At 29.2% G+C, this 10,348-nt stretch overlaps 1 long non-coding RNA gene across 1 annotated transcript; it reads left to right on the top strand.

Moving 5' to 3' along the window:
- The first annotated feature begins 2,483 nt into the window (after positions 1-2,483).
- On the top strand, positions 2,484-3,421 carry LOC135121925 (uncharacterized). The gene is made up of 4 exons (XR_010279160.1): positions 2,484-2,554; positions 2,607-2,797; positions 2,859-3,112; positions 3,236-3,421. It is a non-coding gene; the product is annotated as an uncharacterized LOC135121925 (long non-coding RNA).
- The last annotated feature ends 6,927 nt before the right edge of the window (positions 3,422-10,348 follow it).

The raw sequence follows: 10,348 nt of genomic DNA, 5'->3' as shown, positions 1-10,348 counted from the left end.
AAATATCAGTACCAACTATTTTAGGTTAGTGTTTAAGCAGTTAATTAAATGGATAACTTTTTAAACTTCTAAAAGAAATTAAAAAAAATTACAATGAAGTAATCAAATATATTATATATGAAAGACTTTAAGTTTAGCCAAATATATGGCATGTATACTTAACTGGTTAGCAGTTCTTTTGCTTCAAAAGAATACTAAATAAGGTTATATACAGGACACTTTTGTATTAATGAGGCTTTCTATGGTAATGAGTAAAAAAAAATCGAGAGCTTTAAAATGATTTCAGCTATATATTATTTTAACATAATATGAATAATTTAATTTTTCTTTGCGTAGCAGATCTATTAGCTTTATTTTTACATAACTAAGACAATGTAAAACTCATTATATTATTATATTAGCATATTACAAAGTTTTAATACCCCTATATTAGGAAGAATAAAATTTTTATAGCTAAATTTGTTTATGTGCGTAAAATGATTATTTAAAGGGGGCATTAACGGGTAAGGTTGTCGTCTACGTTTTCCTTATAGATTAAATATGATTTATAGGGCCATTTTTAAGATTTTTAATTTGACTTTGTTCCTTGCGTTCTTTAAAGTTGGTAAAATGGAATATGAAGTTCCCCTGAGGACCTTAATTCTCGGAACCAGTCCACATTTGGAATTCCCCGTAGAGGTTTTTTCATGCTTTTTTGTACTTGACACATACACTACAAAATTATTTTAGTTTCTTTCCTCGGTCGGATGTAATTTTGATATTTTTAATGAAAGTTCCACAGAACATATATCATCATGGTTATATGATAAAGATGGAAATCCTAGGTACGATGCGTAATACATTTAAATTTAGTTATAAAAGTATTAATAACTATCAATTCCAAGATACAATTCTTTCATATTTACGGATGCAAATCTAGGAGTGGTCAGTAAGCACCGAGGATATCATTCGCTTTTATCACCAGAAGAGTGGGACGAAGTACATTCTTACCAGATAAAGTATCATGCTAGGTCTGTTTCCTTGGCTTCTTCATACTTAGTAGATGAAGCAATAATTCCGGCAGAGGTATTTTTTCACTAATACACCTTATATTATGGTAAAATTTAAATTTATTAAAGGGGTGGGAACAAGGTACTAGCAATGATGTACAACTGTCTTTTATAATTAGTGAACCTTTCGTGCAACATAAGTTATCTGGCGTAAAACCTACGGCCACTTTTACTATAGGGAATATTAATAAGTTTCTTCGAGTTGATGGTTGGTATTACCCTTCATATATAAACAAAAATGACCCTAGTATTTCAAATGCCCACATTAAACCTATTATGGTTTTGAACTCGATAAATGCTAACGGAAGTGTAAACAATGAGAATTGGTTGGGAGCGTTTATAAAAAAAAAGAGTGGCCGAGAAGAGATGCATTTCATGGTTACCGCTAGTCAGTACGGGCATTACAGCTTTGTTCTGGCAGATGTATGGCTTCCGTGGCTGTACCAAGGTATTCTTAGTTGTTTATTTTAAGAGCGCACTTAAGAGGAAGTATAAACCTTCTTCTGCAAAATAGGACTATTACTGGGCCAACGGCGAAGACTTCTGGATACACAAATTGATGATATTTTTCTTAGCACTCTTTTATATAACGTTACAAATAATGCTCCAGGAGTTGACGGGTTAGGAAAAACTTATACCGCTACAGCCGAGGACTTTAAAAGGCTAATAGCGTTTCAAAGAGAAATTAACAACCGCTTACCTACAGGCTCAAGATTTGTTTTTCAATTAGCCTTTAATGGATTTGGGCTTTACGAAGATAGTAAATCAAAGAAGGCACTAAGATTAGTAATTCAAAAGTTTAAAAATGAGTTTTTCTGGGTCTCCCATACTTGGTCGCATAAAGACCTGCACTGTCCTTTTAGTGATTGTAAGAAATACGGAATAACTAATTATCTTGATGCGTATGAAGAAGTTCTACTAAACGCTGAAATGGCAACTGAGGATTTATTCTGGGAATTTTCAAAAGAAGAACTAAGTTCCTGTCCAATATGGTCTCCAACCTCACTCGTTACGCCAAGGATTTCTGGTAATAATACTTCCGTTAAAGTTATTAGGTTATAGTTTAACAATATTTTTTATATAAAAAAAGGATTAAACAACTCTCAAGCGGTCGAAGCTATATTGGATAACGGTATCTATTACGTTGTTGGAGACAATTCCCGTCCAGAATTGGTCAGCGCATTTAAATACCACATGGCCCATTCAGTGCAAGACAACAAAAAGAGATTTTTACGCATAATCCCGCGGTTTCCTACTAGAATATACTTCGATGTGTCTATCCCAGAAGAAGCCGAAAAAGAGCATAACTCGATATATGGCCCACACTGTATAGGCTACGATAGCAAGGATCCTGTGGAATACCCAAATAAATGCAATTTGTATACCTTCAAGTTTAATAATGATCTAAACATAAGTGATATTATAGAAATGGATGCATTTGAGGTAGCTCGCAACTTACTTAGATATAACTACGCCCCTTATATGTTTCACCAGGCCAATCTAAGGTAGTACTTACTAAAGTTACATCTATTTAATATATAACGGCCTTCATGCAAGGTTTTTCGATTATGAAAATAAAGAAACGTGTTTACTCTGCATGTGGATTGAAGCTGTCATAGCCTATATAAATAGTTATTCAACGTTGCCAATATTGACTTATAAAATGGATGACTTAGCGGAAATCTATGCACTGAGAGAAGAAAGAGACAAATGTGATATAGAAGTCTTTGTGACTTATGACGACAATGGTAATTATACGGTATAAGGAAAAAAAAAAATTTATTTTCATTAATTTTTTTTTTAAAAAAGATAACCCCACTCAACTTCGATTAACCTCTAAAAATATATGTACTGCAAAAATTACACAAACAACCGGTTTTAAAAAGTACTTTAAATCAAGCCACTTTATCACTCATAAAGAACGTTATGGGCCGGATAAGACTGTGGATATATACTTAGACGGCTCTACACGCATTCTTTACTTTGATGATCAAGAAAATATACCTTATGAAAGGGAGCTCCCCTACCCTCCCGCTGTGACTCCCACGGGAAGAGTAAAAAAGGTGAATTGCGATTTTTAAAGTTATCTCTAAATTTAGGATCCTCACTATTACAAATAACTACCAAATCACTCTAATGCTAATCCAGTTTTATAATAATTATTAAATTATATATATAAACGCCAGGAAACTTTATCGCCCCAAGAGTTCATATTGCAAAGGATCTTCGAAGTTGATAATAACCTAAGAACACAAATTGGGAACTATTTTAAATTCATTAATGAGTTTGTATCCTTTCATAAAGGCGCACAATGCTACTGGCCGGAATTATTAAAAAACTTAAATTTAGTTTCTGAAACCTTTTCTAAAAGATCTCTTCCAGTTGAGGTCCTTATCAATAATAATATTAGTATCTTAACTGTATATATAATCTGGAAAAAAAGGTTGCAAAATCTAGAGGCGAAAATTCTTATTATTTAATGATGGAGGAAAGCTTTTTAAAACTCGTTCCAGATATTGAAAATTTCTTAACAGAAAAAATGGGAGTGAAAATTACAAAAGATTTGCGTTACAAAATTCATAGACACGTGCTTGACGGTTGGGACAAAAATGAAAATTTTTGCTTCCGATTATATAAAAGCTCAATACGAGCAGTTACAAACATTGGAGAAACGGCTTTTAAAATCGGGGCCGTGTCAAGAAGAATAATAAATGTATTTTTTTATTATTATATTAAAATTAAAGTTGGTTGCTTAGTCTAACGCTTAAGGTTGCAAGTATCTCTTTTTTTGTTTACACAAAATTTTTAGAATTTTTTAAGGTTTTTTTTTTAATATACTTTTAGAAATAAGAATAGCTTTATTAGCTGTTTATGAATAGAGCAAGAGACTTCTTATATAAGACCAATCTATCAAATTTATAGTAAATTTCGCTTCTCGGCCGCCCTGTTTAATAATAACTAAATTTGGAGTGACTGGTGTTAACACTCTGCGGAAGTAAAAAACTAACCTAGTCGTAGTATTAAAAATTACAGGAACTTAATAATAATAAAGCAGGATTTATACAAAAAATAAAAGAATAGAAAATAAACATAAGAAAAGACTAATAAGAGAAAAACTGATTAATTAGAAGAAATAAAGAATAACTGAGAGTATAGGACAGTTGAAAAGAAAAGTGAATAAAAATATGAAATAAATTAGAAAAAAAAATTAACTCTACACAAAAAAATTAAAAATTGCTAAATTTAACTAAGAAACGGTGAAGCGAAATAAAATGTAAATTTTATATTTAACCTAAAAATTTTATGAAAAACAAGGAAGTCTATTAGCTGAGATTAACTGAAAGCTCACTGAATAGCAGAACAGGGGAAAAAGTTTTAAATATAATGTACCTTTTTGTTAATATTATAACACTTAGCTACCCCAGCTTCCTTTTACTTTTTATACTAAGATTTAACAAAATTTGTGAATCCTCCTATCTGCTAATTAGGTATAGAGTATATTTTTTTCAAGGCTATACCAATTAAGGTTAGGCAAAGTGCAAAGTGACAATTGGTATAAGATGTTGAAAGATCTTTCTAAAGTGTGCTAAGCTCGAAGGAAAAAATATTCTTAAAAATTGCTCTTTTAAAATGCTTATTATAAGGAAATGGCAGGACGAAGTAAAAAATACAACTGTGTTAAAGTTCTACACCGTATGAAGCCTGTTTCTACTAGAAATTGTAACCTTAATTAATTATAAATAACACACCACAGTGGCTTGCAGCGCCGTCAACACGCAACTTAATCCTTTGGTAACCGTAATAAAAAACTTCTTTAAAGAAAGTTTATGAATTTATCATACTTTCTATATTAGACACTTTGCGATAAGTAAAATAAGTATATCCAAAATGAGAGTTTTTGTACTCAGCGGTAATAGTATTGATGCGTAATGGTTCCTTTTCGAGCTTCTATAGTTATTTATTCTTATATATTCTAATATTCTTAACTAAAAATACTTATTTAGTATTATCACCAACTATTTAGTGTAGCATCAATATTATTATACTAGCTGTCATATCAGAAGGGGTTATTTAAAACCCCCTAACAATTAGTTAAGTACCACTAAAAGTATTTTTTTTTCTATTAAAAAAATTAGTAAATTTTCACCTAAGGCATAAAGCAATAACGAATTTATTTTATACAAAAAAAACATTTTTTAAATATACATAGACGAAAAAATAATATACAATTTTTTTAATAACTGCTTTGCATTTGTTTAAACCTCAGTAAGTTAGTTAACCCCTTTATAAGTTACTGGTTACTATGTTTACCAGTTCAATTTGCAAGAGAAGGTCTATAGAAATTGAACCTAAACGACCGACTCTGTCTCTGAAACAATCTCTAATAAGTTTGAGTACCATGTTCTAACGGAGTAGGCAGCAACCAAAAAAATGGAAAAAAGTGGTAAATTTAGTTAACAATGAACGTAAAAAAAAATCTATTTTAAGCCGCAGCGTTTTGCCCATTAAAGGGCTAATCGAAGTCTTAATTTTAACTTAATGCTTACTTTTGCATCAGCTTACCATAATTTCAATATGTATTGTGAGTTAATTTAAATAAGGTTAGAAGTTTACTAGCCTGTTTAGTTCCATATACTACTTTTCTCACTTAGACACCGCCTATGTATTGTAAAAGAAAACCCACACAAGGTTTTTACCATTAGTTTATCGTGCATATATAGATATTTAACAAAGCGACAAGATTTGAAAAAAAGGATACTAACTGGTCTAAAGAGTAATAGTGAAAAACTAACATAATAGTTTAACATATTTACCTTACCTAACCCAACTTATTAAAATTAGGTGGTGAAGTTTTCATATGCAAGTTTATAAAAACATTAAAACAAATACAAAAAAAAGACACATGTATAACTTATTTATAAGCAAAGGTTGCTTATTGTCAAAGGGCTTGAAGCCTCTAATAATTTTAATACTAGGCGGCACAATATATATAAATGCATAAACTTTTTTAACAAAATATTGCTGCAGTAAACTATAAGACAAATAATTATAAGCAAGTTATCTTCTGATATTGTACTCTGACTTTTAAGACGATAATAAATTATGTAATATGACTTTAATGGTCATTAAACGAGCTTTTAGCTACGAGTAAAAAGAGAGGAGCCCTAAAAATTTTTTAGATCTACTTTAAAAATTAATGCATATTAACAATTTTGTACAATACTTGAACTACTTTAAATAAAAAAAATAAAGAATTCACCGAAAAAAGTTTAAAATAAAAAAAAAATTTATAAAAAAGTAAGAAAGTTTGGTCTCTCGACACTCAGATGGAAGTTTTACAAAATAAACATTCTAATTAGCGCTAAAAAATGTTTCAGATTATTTAATTCATAAGACGAGAGTTAGTGATGAGCAGAAATTCTTAATGGATTCGCCTTAAATTCTTATTTATGTGGTTACTCTTAATCGTTTTACAAACTCAGAATGGTTAAATTGATATACTTTTTATAAAAATAATATAATTAAATTTACTTTAATTAATATTATATAATTTGTTAAACTTTCATATAACCTTTTTTGTACATTAGATTTTTTATATTTTTGATTTGTAAATTAATATTTAAATTCTTAAACCTTTATATAAGATGAATGGAAACAAGCTAATAGTCGAAATACTATTGTTCTAAAACTTTTAGTTTATTTAAACAAGATATCAAACAAGTTGCATATATATAAACTATTATATTAAGATTTTTAAAAAAACCGGAGCTAATTATTTACTTTTCTATTTTATTACTCTGTTCTTGACACTACCAAATTTTCTTTTTACTTTTTAAGATAAGGAGAAACGTATGGCGCTAATTCTATGTAAGGGTTAAATGAAATTATAAAAAAAGGTTGACTTTAAAAAATTGTATAAGAGGTATCTTTTTTGAGTTAATTTTCATAGTTATGCTCATTACTATTACAGTCTATTTTTTACACACAAAGTTATTAAAGGCTTTTACAATTTACAAAAAAACCTATTTACGTTTTAAGACTACTTAAAGAAAATAAGTTATAATTATTAGCCGCATGTATCCTTTTAATATACTCAATGTTTTTAATAACCGACAATAAAAATATCATTTGTGTAAATACTGTTCCACATAGGAACAGAGGGTTTCTTAAACTCCCACCTAATGATGACTGTACTTAGAGAAGTTCTATGAAAAAGAAAAGAACTTTTTTAGGACTGCTATACAACAATGTGTTAAAATTTAGTTGTACATAATTCAGTTTTCAAAACAATTATATATATTAGACTAGATCATTTGCTTGTCATGTACAAGACAATGGTTAAGAGATAAGTAAGTATTATAAAAGGTTATTACTTATATAATTTTTATTCCTTCCTGCTATATATTAAAAAAAAAATTTAGTTCTTTGACAAAGCTCATGCTTGCAGGTTAAATATCCTAATATAGCTACTATTAAAATAATAAAAACTTTATATAATATAGAAATGAAACTGTCATATATAAATATGTACTTATAACTGATATTTCCTTAGTTTCTAAATTAATTAAAATATTGTTGAGTAAAAGAATGTTTAGATACAGTAAACAAGCTGTTTTTTAAACGGTCTTGAATATAGAAATAACGGACTGAAGATAAGGTAAACGCTGAATTTTAAAATTAATATAATTGCTTATAATTAAGCAGCCAATATAGTTAATAATAATAAAAAAAGGTTTTGTTTCTAAAATAGTAACACCTTCATATCTAAATACCTGTCATAATACGTAAAACTTGTTGTTATTGTGCCAAAAGTAAATTAAAATAAGCCAAATTATATATAAAAGAAATTAGTATTTTAATTAAACTTTTTAATTATAAAACTTTCGTGAATTCACTGATATTCATCTTTAATACAATTTATAAGTGATAGCAAGAGCGCTCTTTAAAGGTGTTCTTTTTAAAAAAGTATAATTCTATTCTTTGCCTCTCTTCTCTTTTCCTTCATTGAAGGCAAAGGCCTATTGTGCCCCATCCTTGTGTTTTAAAATAAAATACTCCCACCTCCTAGCCTCTTCTGAATTCTGCCCCCGATTTTGCATAGTTTTAGTGTTTGGTAAGATTCACTGTGGCAAGTAAAATTCTTATTAGACTTCAATGTGAAAGAGGCTTTAACTATTATTATTATATTATATAAAGAACAAAGAAAGTTTTAATTGAAGAACTTTAAAATTATCTTATATTTTACAATTTGGTACTAAAAATATTTAGCTTCTCGAATTACAAATCTACATAGTTTTTAAACATTCCTTTGAATCTTTCAAGCTGTAGGTAATAACTATGGTTTATAATTTAAATGGCTTTTGAACTAAAAATAAAATTTTATATAGCTGTTTTAGTTTTTAAATAATATTACGCAAATTTTTAGATACATTTCACTATAGTTTACATCGCTTTTTGTAATAATAAATTGAAGGCAAAGAGCTACATACCGCCAAAGTTTTTAATAAGTTTCCTCTATAAATTTTTTTTTTAATTTTTTTAGGTACTATATGAAATTAATGTTAATGTTGCGTTAGAAGAAAATTATATATACATGAATAATTGTTTATTAAGCTGACGTGCCACAGCGAAATGATGAGATCTTTTGAACTATAAGATAATCGATATTAAACATAAAAGGAAACTACTCTTAAAAGAAACTTCTTTTTCTCCATTTAGTTTATTTTACCTTTAATGTAGGCAATATTGTTTACAGATTAAAATACTTGGACAAGTAATGTAAGTAAAAAATATTCATACATACTTTGAATTTGCTTTGGGGCACGGTAAAGTTAAAAAGGTATCTTTATTACCATATCGGTTGAGTTTTTTAAAAGAATTCGAGTGATATGAATAACCAATTACAGCATATTCATATGGAAGAGCATAAAAGTAGCCTTTTTAGTATTTTTTTTACTTACGAATATAAATAGGGAGGTCGACTGGCTATCCTCATCTTCAACTTTTTTTTAATCTTTAAAGCTCTGAAGATGATGATGGTGTCATACTTCATAACTTTGGTTAAGTTTTTACTTGTTGGTAGTGAATTTTTAAAAGGCCTTGTTTTCGCGGAGTATGAATTGCCGATTAGAACATTGATAATTTCTGCAGATAACTCAAAAGCAAAACTTCCAGAACTTGTTATTAATTCCCGCGGAGGTGACTATGATATTTTGAATTTAGAAAAGAAACAAGAATTAAAATTAGAAACTGAGAATGGAAAGCCAAAGTATAAGATGCACCCTTTATTAATTTTACATTAATTACTTAATAAACAATAGGTACAATTCCCTTATTTTCGAAAGTAATTCCTTGGGGGCTGTCAATGAAGACGGTGTATACTATACTAATTTCACCAGTGAAATGTGGCAGAAAGTATATGATTATCAAAAAAAATACAAAGTGCGTTCAGTTTATCTTTCAACTTCATACACATTGGATGAGAACATCGTAGCGGATCCGGTTTGTTAATTTATTATACTTTTTATTAATATTTACTGATTTTAAAAACTTTTAATAGAATTATAAAGATGGAACTAATAGAACAGCTGTTCTTTCTTTTATGAAACATAATCAACTTGCTGAAAACATAAAATCAAATGTTAAACTCTCCGCTGAATTTATTGTGGGAAAAATAAATTCTTTTCTTACTGTATTTGCATGGTTAATACTTTGTTAAAACTTTTAAGAATATATATCAATTTATTTTTTTCTAAACGCTCATACAAAGGTATTATCCTTCCTTTTTATCTTCAAAACAAAACAAGAAATCTACTATTGAACCCTTTATGACTCTCAACCCTCTTGAAGACGATGGCTCTATAGAAAGAAAAAATTGGCTCGGGGCTTTTATAAGAACCACTAACGGCAGGTTTGCCACTAAGAACACGCACCTTAAAAAGTTTACCTTTACACTATCATTTTTTAACAGGGAAGAAATGCACTTCACAGTAAATGTGTTCCAGTATGGGCATCATTCGTTTGTATTAGCAGATATTTGGTACCTTTGGCTCCATCGTGGAATTTTTACTGGGCTTAGAAGATTACATCTGGGCTTAATAATTGATGACTTATTATTAAGTACTGGGCTTTACAATGTAGAAGAAGGTCGTCCAGCTCGCGAAGGAGAACCAGAATACCGAGCCACGTGTTCGGATTTGCGAGAGCTGGTCCGCTATAAAAATTTACTAAACAAAAAATTACCTAGAGGATCCAACTTTAAATTTCAACTAGCTTTTAACGGGTAAGTTTTTGTAGTA

This window comes from Zophobas morio, unplaced genomic scaffold, assembly GCF_036711695.1.
Source record: "Zophobas morio isolate AGI-343-1 ecotype UQ-CSIRO unplaced genomic scaffold, CSIRO_AGI_Zmor_V1 ptg000794l, whole genome shotgun sequence".
NCBI lineage: Eukaryota > Metazoa > Arthropoda > Insecta > Coleoptera > Tenebrionidae > Zophobas > Zophobas morio.
The sequence above is the reverse complement of the archived record's forward strand: the minus strand, read 5'-3'. Positions and strand labels throughout refer to the sequence as shown.